The sequence below is a fragment of the Choristoneura fumiferana genome, chromosome 3, assembly GCF_025370935.1.
Source record: "Choristoneura fumiferana chromosome 3, NRCan_CFum_1, whole genome shotgun sequence".
In the NCBI taxonomy this organism is placed as follows: Eukaryota; Metazoa; Arthropoda; class Insecta; order Lepidoptera; family Tortricidae; genus Choristoneura; species Choristoneura fumiferana.
In genome coordinates this window covers 21,364,746-21,376,009 of record NC_133474.1, presented here as the reverse complement: position 1 = coordinate 21,376,009, position 11,264 = coordinate 21,364,746, and positions in this window count along the sequence as shown.

Sequence of the window (11,264 nt, the reverse complement as noted above, 5' to 3'; positions counted from 1 at the left end):
AGGAATAAAATCGTAATTTTGTAACTAAGTCGCAACTTTCTATTGGATTCAACAACAAAGATTATCTGACTTTTTATCACCTATACCACAAGGTTTTTTATATTTAAACACAATATTACTCATTTTTTGTGTTGAAATAGCTTTAGGAAATATATTTTATTAGTTGAAAAATTGAAAATGGCCAACTTTTTTAAGAAATAGTGTAATAAGTTTATATAGCTAAAAATCCAGAAAAAATCCCAATAGGCTATAGTGTCAGTTAGATTTATCAGAAAATAATAAATATAAGTGGACTGACGATGTCGTGAGAGTTGCGGGACACCGGTGAATGCAAAAAATATAACCTAACCTAGTCACTTCAAAGTTCAATATCTCAAAAACGGCTAAAGCGATTTTGATGAAACATTTTTAAGAACTATCGCTAGAAAACCTTATTTCAAATAAAAAAACCGCATTCAAATCGGTCCACCCGTTTAAAAGCTACGGTGCCACAGACAGACACACAGGCACACAGACACATAATGGTTAAACTTTAAAAAACCCTCTTTTTGTGCCGGGGGTTCATAAAACCGAAAAAAACGATGTCGAACGGTGATGAAAAATACGATGTTGGTTAAATTTGATTTCAAAGATTTGACTAACACACATAACTTGTAAAAAACTCATAATAGGCTAGGGTCTTATTATTTATCTAATTATTCCGCCAGTAAAATTATTAGAAATTTTTTAACACTTTTTTTATTAAATATTATCTATTACATTGATAAAATTCATACAAATATTTATTTATTAATTAAACAGAAAATGATAAAGACATATCGCTGGTTAAAGTTTTATGTGACTTAACGCTGTGCGACTCTTTTTATATTTTTATACCGTACCGGCTCGGGTGGCTATATGAACGTCTCGGGTAAAATGGCTCGTCTTATGCTCTTGTTCTACAATCTACTATTTGTAGTCAGTAAACTACCCTATTACCGCTCAGTAACACTTAACCACATCATCCACACAAAAAACCTCAAAATTCCAGTCTCAGCCTTTGACATTTCGACAAGAACGCGTATCCAGTTCCTACAAGGCGCTCCGCGTCCTCTTGCTAATTGATTGCGCTGACGCACGCTGATCTGCCTGTCTTACGATCTATTCACAGTAGCATGTTTGAACGTTTAACTAGAGATGCCTGTTAAATGTTAACTGAATTTGTAGCAAATGGATTTTTCTGTTTGGTTTTGATGATCAAAGAAAGTACCTGGGCGGTGCTCGGGTTAAAACTAGCGTTTTTCCATAGAAATATGACCAAGCTAGATCGATTTGTCATCCCCGAAAACTCCTACATATACCAAATTTCAAGGAAGTCATTGGAGCCGTTTATATATATATATATATATATATATATATATATATATATATATAGGTAACCTTAAATGAGCTTCTTGATAGAGTTCTCGACTACTAGACTTATTTTCTTCCTTTTAGTTTTAAAGGCAGTCGGGTTTTTTGATTTTTTAAATTTAATGTTTTTTATTTTATACTTTTTGATATTTCTGTGAAAATAGTAGATTAAAAGTATTATAACCCGTATATATTAAGAATGGGCTAATTATTAGCTTTCATTTGATTCCCATATTGTTACAATACAAAAGTTTTTTTTTATTCCTTTGCCATATTTTTTTTCGCAGTCGCCATATTGAAATATTATATACCCCATGTCACTCCGACAGTCATGACGAATCCAATGATACCTCATATGTTACAATCCGTCCAGCCGTTTAGGCTGCAGCGAGGACCAAAGAAATGGACATACATACTCACATACATACATACATACATACTTACATACATACATACATACCTACAAACTTACATACATACATACAAACGCTCGTAAAACATAACCCTCCTTCGGGCAGTCGGGTAAAAATACAGATCAATTGAGAACCTCCTCCTTTTTTGAAGTCGATTGATAAAATACATAAAACTAACCATACATACAGTACACAGTCGTACATAACAAATATAAACAGATGAAAGCTGAATCTAACTTGGTGTCTATCTCTCCAGCTTTCACATGCGAGAAGTAAAATTTTATCATAAAAAATATGTTGCTAATCCCCGTGGAGTTGATAGTAGCTGCAAACTAGCTTCGTTTTAAAACAATTAAAAAAATTATGATCCAACAAAATTTTATCACATCACATCACGAAAGTTATTTTTAACATTACAACACACATTAATCTAATAGAGCATTATTGGTAATTTAATTTAGGTTCGTCGGTCGGTGTGTCATTAAAGCTCCTTAAGCCCATTAAATCTGATTGGCGGTTCCACTAACCCAGCCCAGCCCAGTAGCCGACAAATATTGATTCACGGGTCACAAACGTCCGTCCAAACGAACCCTTCTTGGAAAAAGCTAAAACTATTAGCTTTAAGAGTTTCACGAGGACCTCTGAGTTTAGCAATCGAAAGAAAGAAAGAAAGAAAGAAAGAAAGAAAAGTTTATTTTGGCTCCAAAATGTACCACCTAAAACTAAGACAATCGGATGCAGAAGTATGTGAACAATAAAGCCTCTTTTAGACCATGCAAGAACTTGGACGCAAGTTGCATTACATCGCAGTTTACTGTCATTTGGTGCAAATGGAAAAAAGGCTACTTTAATTGACCATTTTGAATTTGGACCAAAATGTATACCATCCAAAGTTTATTTTGTCAAAATGTAGTAGTTGTTAGTTAGTATTCAAACCTTTATAACTCTAATGATACATTAGAGTCTAAGTACCTGGGCGATAAAAATCGGTAACAATCGTTTTCCCAGAGATAAGACCAAGTTAGATCGATTTTCATCCCCGAAAACTAATACATACCAAATTTCATCGAAATCGTTGGAGCTGTTTTCGAGCTCTTCGAAATATATTATATACGAGAATTGCTCGTTTAAAGGTATTAGATTAGATAGATGTATAATCCGTAGGTACCTATGGTAAAATCGATCTACCTTAGTCTTATCTCTGGGAAAACGATTGTTACCGATTTTTAACCCGAGCAAAGCTCGGTCGCCCAGGTACTTAGACTCTAATGTATCATTAGAGTTATAAAGGTTTGAATACTAAGTAACAACCTACTACATTTTGGCAAAATTCACTTTGGATGGTATTCATTTTGGTCCAAATTCAAAATAATCAATTCAAGTAGACGATTTTCCATTTGCACCAAATGACAGTAAATCTATGCGATGCAATGCAATTTGCTTGCAAGTTCTTGCATGGTCAAAAAGGGGCTTTATTGTCCACATACTTCTGCTTGGACTATGGGCAAGGTCCGCCCGGATTGATACCACCATCTTGCTCGCTAATCCTGCCGTGAAGCAGCAGTTCTTGCACTGTTGTTTCGGCGTGGAGAGTAAGACAGCCGGTGAAATTACTGGCACTTGAGGTATCCCATCTTAGGCATTTAGGTTGGCAACGCATCTGCGATACCCAATGCCCCTGGTGTTTATTTATTTATTTATTTATTTATTTATTAAGGATCACCAACAGATAATACATCATACAAAAACATAAATATCGAGTAGAAGACCTTCCAGGTAGATGTTTATCTAATTATAGGTAACCACAACTAACTTCTGTTTCATCGAACATGCAAAGAAAAAAAAATACATGTGCTATAAGTATTGTAAGTTAACACATAAAATTTAAATAAAATTTAAATGAAAGTGTTGCAGATGTTTATGGCCGGTGGTGATCTCTTACCATCAGGAGACCCACTTGCTCGTTTGCCATCCAGTCGAATGAAAAAAAAAGCTTGGAACAAACAGGACTATTTCCGAATGCTACCGACGTGTCTACGAATTATTATAATAAATAAGTGACATATTTGTATTCAATAAATAGGGTACTTTATGAATTAGCGACAAATTGCAAACCACGAGTTTGAATTATATCACACTGAGATGTTATAACCCTCACGAACAAATTACTATAGAGAATGTAGAGTAATAAAAATCTAATAAAAGTCTTAACTTAGGTGTTAACCACTCTATATAATCTCTCGATGCGACTTTCCCCTAGTCTTGATGGGTACTCAGCTGGCTAAAGTAGAATGTTTCCAACAAAGTACCATAGGAATGGATTATTCTCTGTACATATGTATTTAAAGATAGTTTATGTTTTTCCGTTGGATATTGTCAAGCTTTAGATATACAAAAACCGGCCAAGTGCGAGTTGATCTCGCGTGGAGAGGGTTCCGTACAATGCCAAAGTCAAATGTTTGCCTCTATTTTTTTATAAATATTTTAACTGTGCTTTTTAAATAATACACAATATGAAAATTTAAATCCTCGCAGTAAGACGCGAGTTAACTACTACTAGCGCTATCTGGTGGTGTTTTAGTGAACTATTTTCCGTTTATATCCTATTAGGATTAAACCATCCCACCAAATTTCACCTGATTTGGTCCAGTAGTTTCGGAGCAAATTGGCTGTGACGAGTAATCCTAAAAGGGTTCTGTTTTTAACTCCCGACGCAAAAAGAGGGGTGTTATAAGTTTGACCGCTATGTGTGTCTGTCTGTGGCACCGTAGCTCTTAAACGGGTAGACCTTGAGTGCAGTTTTTTATTTAAAAGCAGGTTTTCTAGACTTTTCTACTTAGACATGTTTTATCAAAATCGGTTCAGCCGTTTTTAAGATATTGAACTTTGAAGTGACAAAGTCGGGGATTTTCCAACATTTTGTTGGTTAGGTTATTTGTATGAAGTCCTAAAAAATAGTCGAACCTTTTTCATCATCAACATCAGCCGGAAACAGTGGACATCTTGAACAAAGGCCTCCCCCTAGAACGCCACAATAAATGACAACTCGCCACTTGCATCCACCGGTTACCCGCAATTCTCACGATCTCGTCTAACCTTTATTATGATTGGTTTTTTGGAGTCTTTTTGCAATTTTTATTTCAACTCCAAATTTGTTACTTTTGCGGGTATCCCGTGAAACCATATCGAAACTACCTACTACTAGCGCTATCTATATGGCGCTTTCGATATGGTTTCACGGGATACCCGCAAAAGTAACAAATTTGGAGTTGAAATAAAAATTGCAAAAGGACTCCAAAAAACCTCTCTTGTCTGGGTGAGCGGTTAGTTCCGAAAGAATGTGACGTCTGTCGACGAAACATAGATGTCGCTAGTGCTGCTGCTTAAGTAGCATAGTAGAAATAAGCAACCTGAGATATGTATGCATAGGAAAAATTCGTGTCTAGATTCCTGTCCAGCAGTGGTGTAGGGGTTATAGCACGCAACACGGATTGCTGAGGACCTGGGCTCGATTCCCAGTGCTGGTCTCTTTTTCTGGTTTTTCTGCGCATCCATGTCTCAGTTTGTATTTTCGATAACCTTTATTACCTATTTGTATTTAGCTTCAATGTTCGACACGTTGAAAATCCACCATGTTAAACTATCGATCCAGGCCTCTAACCCGTCCAAATACTATATTAAACATGAAACCGCAACCGCAAAATCCAATGTAATTACCCCCCCTAATTTGCACATCTAACAAAGGGGGGGGGGTTATAGCTAAATTAATGTAGCTGTCCGCGAAACATTTTGAACATATGCTTGTAGATAATTTGTCATTGGGGTTTGCGTTTAAAAGTGACTTGGCACTTTTGATGGGAGTTCTCGCGTCATTTACACCTTGGAGTTTGAGGAATCTTATTAGATTGAGTGATAATCTGATAATCGATCGCACTGAGTGTAGGGACACAAGATTTGCCATCACGGAACTCGCGTTGAAAAATAGGCAGACCGGTAGGAAATGGTTTGTTAGTGCCACGTCACTTAGGTATAGTGTAAAGAGATTTCTTTTTAACCCCCGACGCAAAAAGTTCGCAGGTGTTAGGACCTTGTGCAAGGTCCGCCCTGATTGCTACCACCATCTTGCTCGCAAATCCTGCAGTGCTTACACTGTTGTGTTTCGGCGTGGAGAGTAAGACAGCCGGTGAAATTACTGGCACTTGAGGTATCCCATCTTAGGCCTCTAGGTTGGCAACGCATCTGCAATCCCCCTGGTGTTGCAGGTGTCTATGGGCGGTGGTGATCTCTTACCATCAGGAGATCCACTTGCTCGTTTACCATCCAGTCGAATAAAAAAAAAGTGGGGTGTTATAAGTTTGAGTACTATGTGTTTCAGTCTGTCTGTCTGTTTGACTATGGCATCGTAGCTCTTAAACGGGTGAACCGATTTGAACGTGTTTTTTATTTGAAAGCAGGTTTTCTAGCGATGTTTCTTAGACATGTTTCATCAAAATCGGTTCAGCCGTTTTTGAGATATTGAGCTTTAACGTGACAGTCGGGGGTTTTCCATATCGAAAATACAAACTGAAACATTAGATGCCCAGAAAAACCACAAAAAGAGACCAGCGCTGAAAATCGAACACAGGTCCTCAACATTCCGTGCTGCGTGCTATACCGCTACTCTATTTCTCCTATGCACCACATATCTCAGCTAGTTCGTTTCTTATTTAGTGACTTAAGCAGCGACACTAGCGACATCTATGCATTTAGCCCTCATCCAGAAACTTTCAGCACTCTTTTGGAACTAACCGCTCACCCGGACAAGAGATGTCGCTGCTATTAAGCAATCAATAGTTATTTGTGTCACAAGGGAGCAAAATGATGTATTTACGGCGAGGGCGGTACATTGAATCCAGAGTGAAGCGAAGGATTCTACAATAGAATCCTGAGCGTAGCGAGGGATTCTAAGTTAGAATCCTGAGCGCAACGAGGGATTCAAGCGTTAACGCCCAAGACGAAAATAATTTTGCTCCTAAGTGACACACACAACTTTTCACACCGACTATGAGGAAAATTGAAATAAAATGCTGTAAAAATAATGAAACAATTTTTAATTAACAACTATTGAAGAAAGTGAATCCTGACCTACTATGGACCCTTAGTAAATTAACACATTGAGATTCAACAACGCTCCAATGTGGGTCAGGATTCACTTTTGATGATAGTACCTGGATCATTCCATGGCAAAGGTAACGCGAGTCACGCTGCCATTGCGTGTGTTTTTATTAAAGATATAAATTTGAATGTCTTTAATGAAAAAAAAAACGTAATGAAATTGTAACTTGTGTTACTTTTACATGTGGAAACCCCCTACCTATAGAAAAACAATGATCACAGACTATGTATTTAAAAAGCCACTTGAGCCAAGTGAAATAAAAAAGTATTTTCGTACTGGGAAAACAGACACAACTTCTGCAATATAAACATAATTATTATTGTTCAGCATTTTATACCTGCTGAGCTGGCAACGTTGCATTTTTGATAGTTTTTCTTGATTATTCCATAAACATTTTTGCTCTTCTCTACCACTCAAAGGTTGAATGGCAGAGATCCCTTCAGGAATAAGTCCGCCTTTGTACTTAGCACTTTCTTTTTTGTATAACATTTTTGTATTTCCTTTTTGTACAATAAAGAGTATAAACAAACAAACAAACAAAATTAATGAAAATTAAAAATGTGGTCTGATAGAACACTTCTTAATATATTATAAATTTATAAGGTAATGTGTCTACTCCAATAATTATGCGTGATAAGACTTTTATATGCTTTAAAAACTTGTGTGTGGTTTCATAGTACGAAAATGCATTTTTTTTTCACTTTCTTGCAAATTTTTCAGAACTAATTGAATTATATTTCACCACTTTCACCTTACTTTCACATTAAAATTATGCAACGAAAACAAAACGATTGTTTGTTTTTTTTTTAAAGGCGGATATAGGCTGATTGATAGGGAAAGGTCACCACAGATAAAGTATCCTTGTGCTGCTTTTACATGTAAAAAAAAGAATCGAATCCAATCGAATATTACAATGGTATCGGATATCAATATTCATTAAATCACAATAATAGCCAACGATAGTTTTGATTTCAGTAAAATTGTGACATTTCTTAAATATGACGAAAATTTATCAACTTTCATATAACGTTGTTTAAGTCGAAACGAAATATGTTCGTTTTTTAATCGATTAGGTACGATAAAATTACAATCCATTATTTTATTAAGATCTGTGTTCATTTGGCACATTGAAATGATACATGCCAATGAATAAATTAAAAAAGTAGCTTGAACAGAAAAGTAGCATTTTGATCCCTGTCGTCAGGGAGCAAAACCTACTTTTCCGAATGAGAGGTGTGAAAATTAAGATTGGGTTTTGGAGTCTTTGTATTTTTTATTTCAACTCCAAATTTCGTTACTTTTCCAACTTTTTGTTGGTTAGGTTATTACGTATGCTGTAAATGGAAAAAAAAAACTGTCGGAAACAAACAAAAACGGCCAACTGCGATATCTTTGTGTGAAAACAAATAAGCCTTTTCTATAATAATGTTAAGAACGCCTATAACTATAAAACTCATTTGATGACGAGATTGCGCTGAGTTTATCACGTTGGTCGGCGTCCTTACTCGGTATGGGTACTGGCAGAATACCAGCGCTGCGGCTTACCGCAGCACAATGCTGCGCCAGCGCCTGTTCTTCAGTGCATCACATGGCTTCTCATTTATGTGTCTGATCTGTTTAATTGTTATTTAATTTATATGTTTTTTCACACCTCTCCTTCAGAAAAGTAACTTTTCCTCCCTGTCGAGAGGGAGCCAAGTTCAACTTTTCTGTTCAAGGCTTTTCTAAGTGTTTTATTGCAAATGACAATTTTTGAAGTTGATAATTGTAAAGCCACGCTATTTTCTATGCTGGTTGTTCTTTAATGATATTTAGATATATTTTTCAAGTTTCTTAATGCTCGGTGTGAAAAGTTGTATGAGCCACACGGGAGCAAAATTATTTTCATCTTGGGCGTTAACACTTGAATCCCTCATTACGCTTAGGATTCTACTTTAGAATCCCTCGCTACGCTCATGATTCTATTGTAGAATCCTTCGCTACAGTCTGGATTCAATGTACGCCCTCGCCGTAAATACACCATTTTGCTCCCTTGTGACACAAATAACTATTATTTAATTGTTAGTTTTATTACTCTTTAGCTACTAAGCCATATCTTTGTTTTGAAGAATAAAGATTATATCTATCTATCTATCTATCTGTCCTATTGCTTACTTTGGAAAATCTATATGTATGTATAGGTATAGGGTAGTAGGTACCTGTGTGTTTCTGTACTGTTTACTATGTCATTGAATTTAATGTTGTCGTTCCACAGTGGATCAGGACGTCTCTCTCACTCTCTAGGTCGCCTAAAAAATGTTTGCTCCACGCTACTGCGTGACAAATCTGACAATATGCCAGCTTATCCACCCTAGTTAATAAATCTACACAACTTATATAAAAGGTGTAACAATTTACAAGCCCTGATACCGTACTGCAGGGTCTGCAGGGTTGGCACATAAACATTTTTTTTTAATCTTTTTTTTTTCGCAGAAATTATTAAGTCCTGCTACTATTATAAATGTCAAAGTTTGTGAAGATGTTTTCAGGGTTGGATGTTTGTTACATAATCACGTCTCAACCGCTGACCCGATTTAGATGAAATTCGGTATGCAGGTAGTTTAGGTCCTGAGGAAGAACATAGGATAGCTTTTATCCCGGAAAATTGCATAGTTCCCGCGGGATAGCGATAATCGAATACTACGCGGACGGAGTCGCGGGCAACAGCTAGTATGTAAATAAAAAGAATATTTTCAAAAAAATCTCGTCGCTTCCGATAGCTCTGAACCCTAGACAGTTTGCAAGTACAACATTACATTATCGCTGAACATTGAGCGTCAAACTAACACTAAGAAAAAAAACTTTATAACTCGAAAGAACATGGCCAAAAGAAGAAATAATCTAGGCTCTGTCATCTGTCATACTCATACTGTCATTAACAAAGCAATTTGTATAGACTTTTACTACCTAATTTTAGTAAGATGTTTGTCTTATGATGCGAGCTTGAATTATTGAACACTGTCCCTGTTTTGTTCTTAATTCCTCTACATCTCAGACATGCCCAGCAAAAATTTTCCTTATGAAGCAGAGAGTAGCAGGAAACCGGTGGATGCAAGTGGCGAGTTGTCGTTCATTGTGGCGTTCTAAGGGGGAGGCCTTTGTCCAGCAGTGGACGTCTTCGGGCTGATGATGATGATGATGATGATTACTATTATTCAAAGAAACCAATAAGATAGCTTTATCTTTTCGTTTTACAGTAAAAGTACAACTAAACATGAAGTAAACAAACCCTGACATAACGAAAATAAAACACACTTTTTGAATAAATTTTACTTACCTCATTTAATTTGAATGACCAAAAATGAATTCACAACCTTTTGTCCGCCCAAATCACGGAATCACAGTAATGTTGTATTGTAAATTAATACGTTATACGTTTGATTTTTGTCACAATGTCGCAATGAAATTTCAAAACGTCAGAGGATCAGAGCCAAAAAAGTTGCGGACGCTAGGTGGCGCTGATGTCTTGCACAGAGCCAATAGGTCTAGTCTAGACTGATTGTTCACCCCAGAAAGCAATAGCAATTTTTTTCGAAATTGTTAGTTGTTTCCGAGATCCCTAACATCGAGTGATATACAAGTTTTTTTTTTTAATATAACATATTATCTAGGTTGATATACATATGAAGTTTAATAAACGAGCTTTAAAAAAATCGATAGCTTTTATAAAAAAGAAACCATTTCACCAACCCTGCCGGATGGCAACAAACATCACAAGTGTCAGCAATAAATCCCTTTTAATTGTCGCGAAATACCTTAAAGAGGGTCTCGAGATGAGCCAATTAAAAACAAGTTTTGAAACCCTCCCCTTATACAGGCTGTATTATGTAGCGCGATATTAATATTTTCCACCTTTATGAGCTGGATAATTGTCGTGATATTAAAAATTGCAATTGTCGGGCCACGTGGAGGATTAGAGGGTATACCGGCAGGGAACCAGTTTGGAGTTCGGCCGGGGTTAGAATATTCGCGCCTACTTGGATCTACTGCATAAAATATGTTTTAGTAACCATTACGTTGTACTCGTATTTTCAAAGACATTAATCTTATGTCTCTAACACTTTGGACGCCACAGTCGGCCAAAGACAAAATTTTTTTTTAGTTAAAAATCGTTCCATAGGCGCCACGAAATGTCGACATGGTACCTATGGCACGATTTTTAGCTGTCGCGTTTTGCTGGCCTGGTCTGGGCTTCAAAGAGTCAAACGAGTACCTAATTCTCGTATATTTATAAATTATTTTTAATTTCATGCTCTTTTAATGTT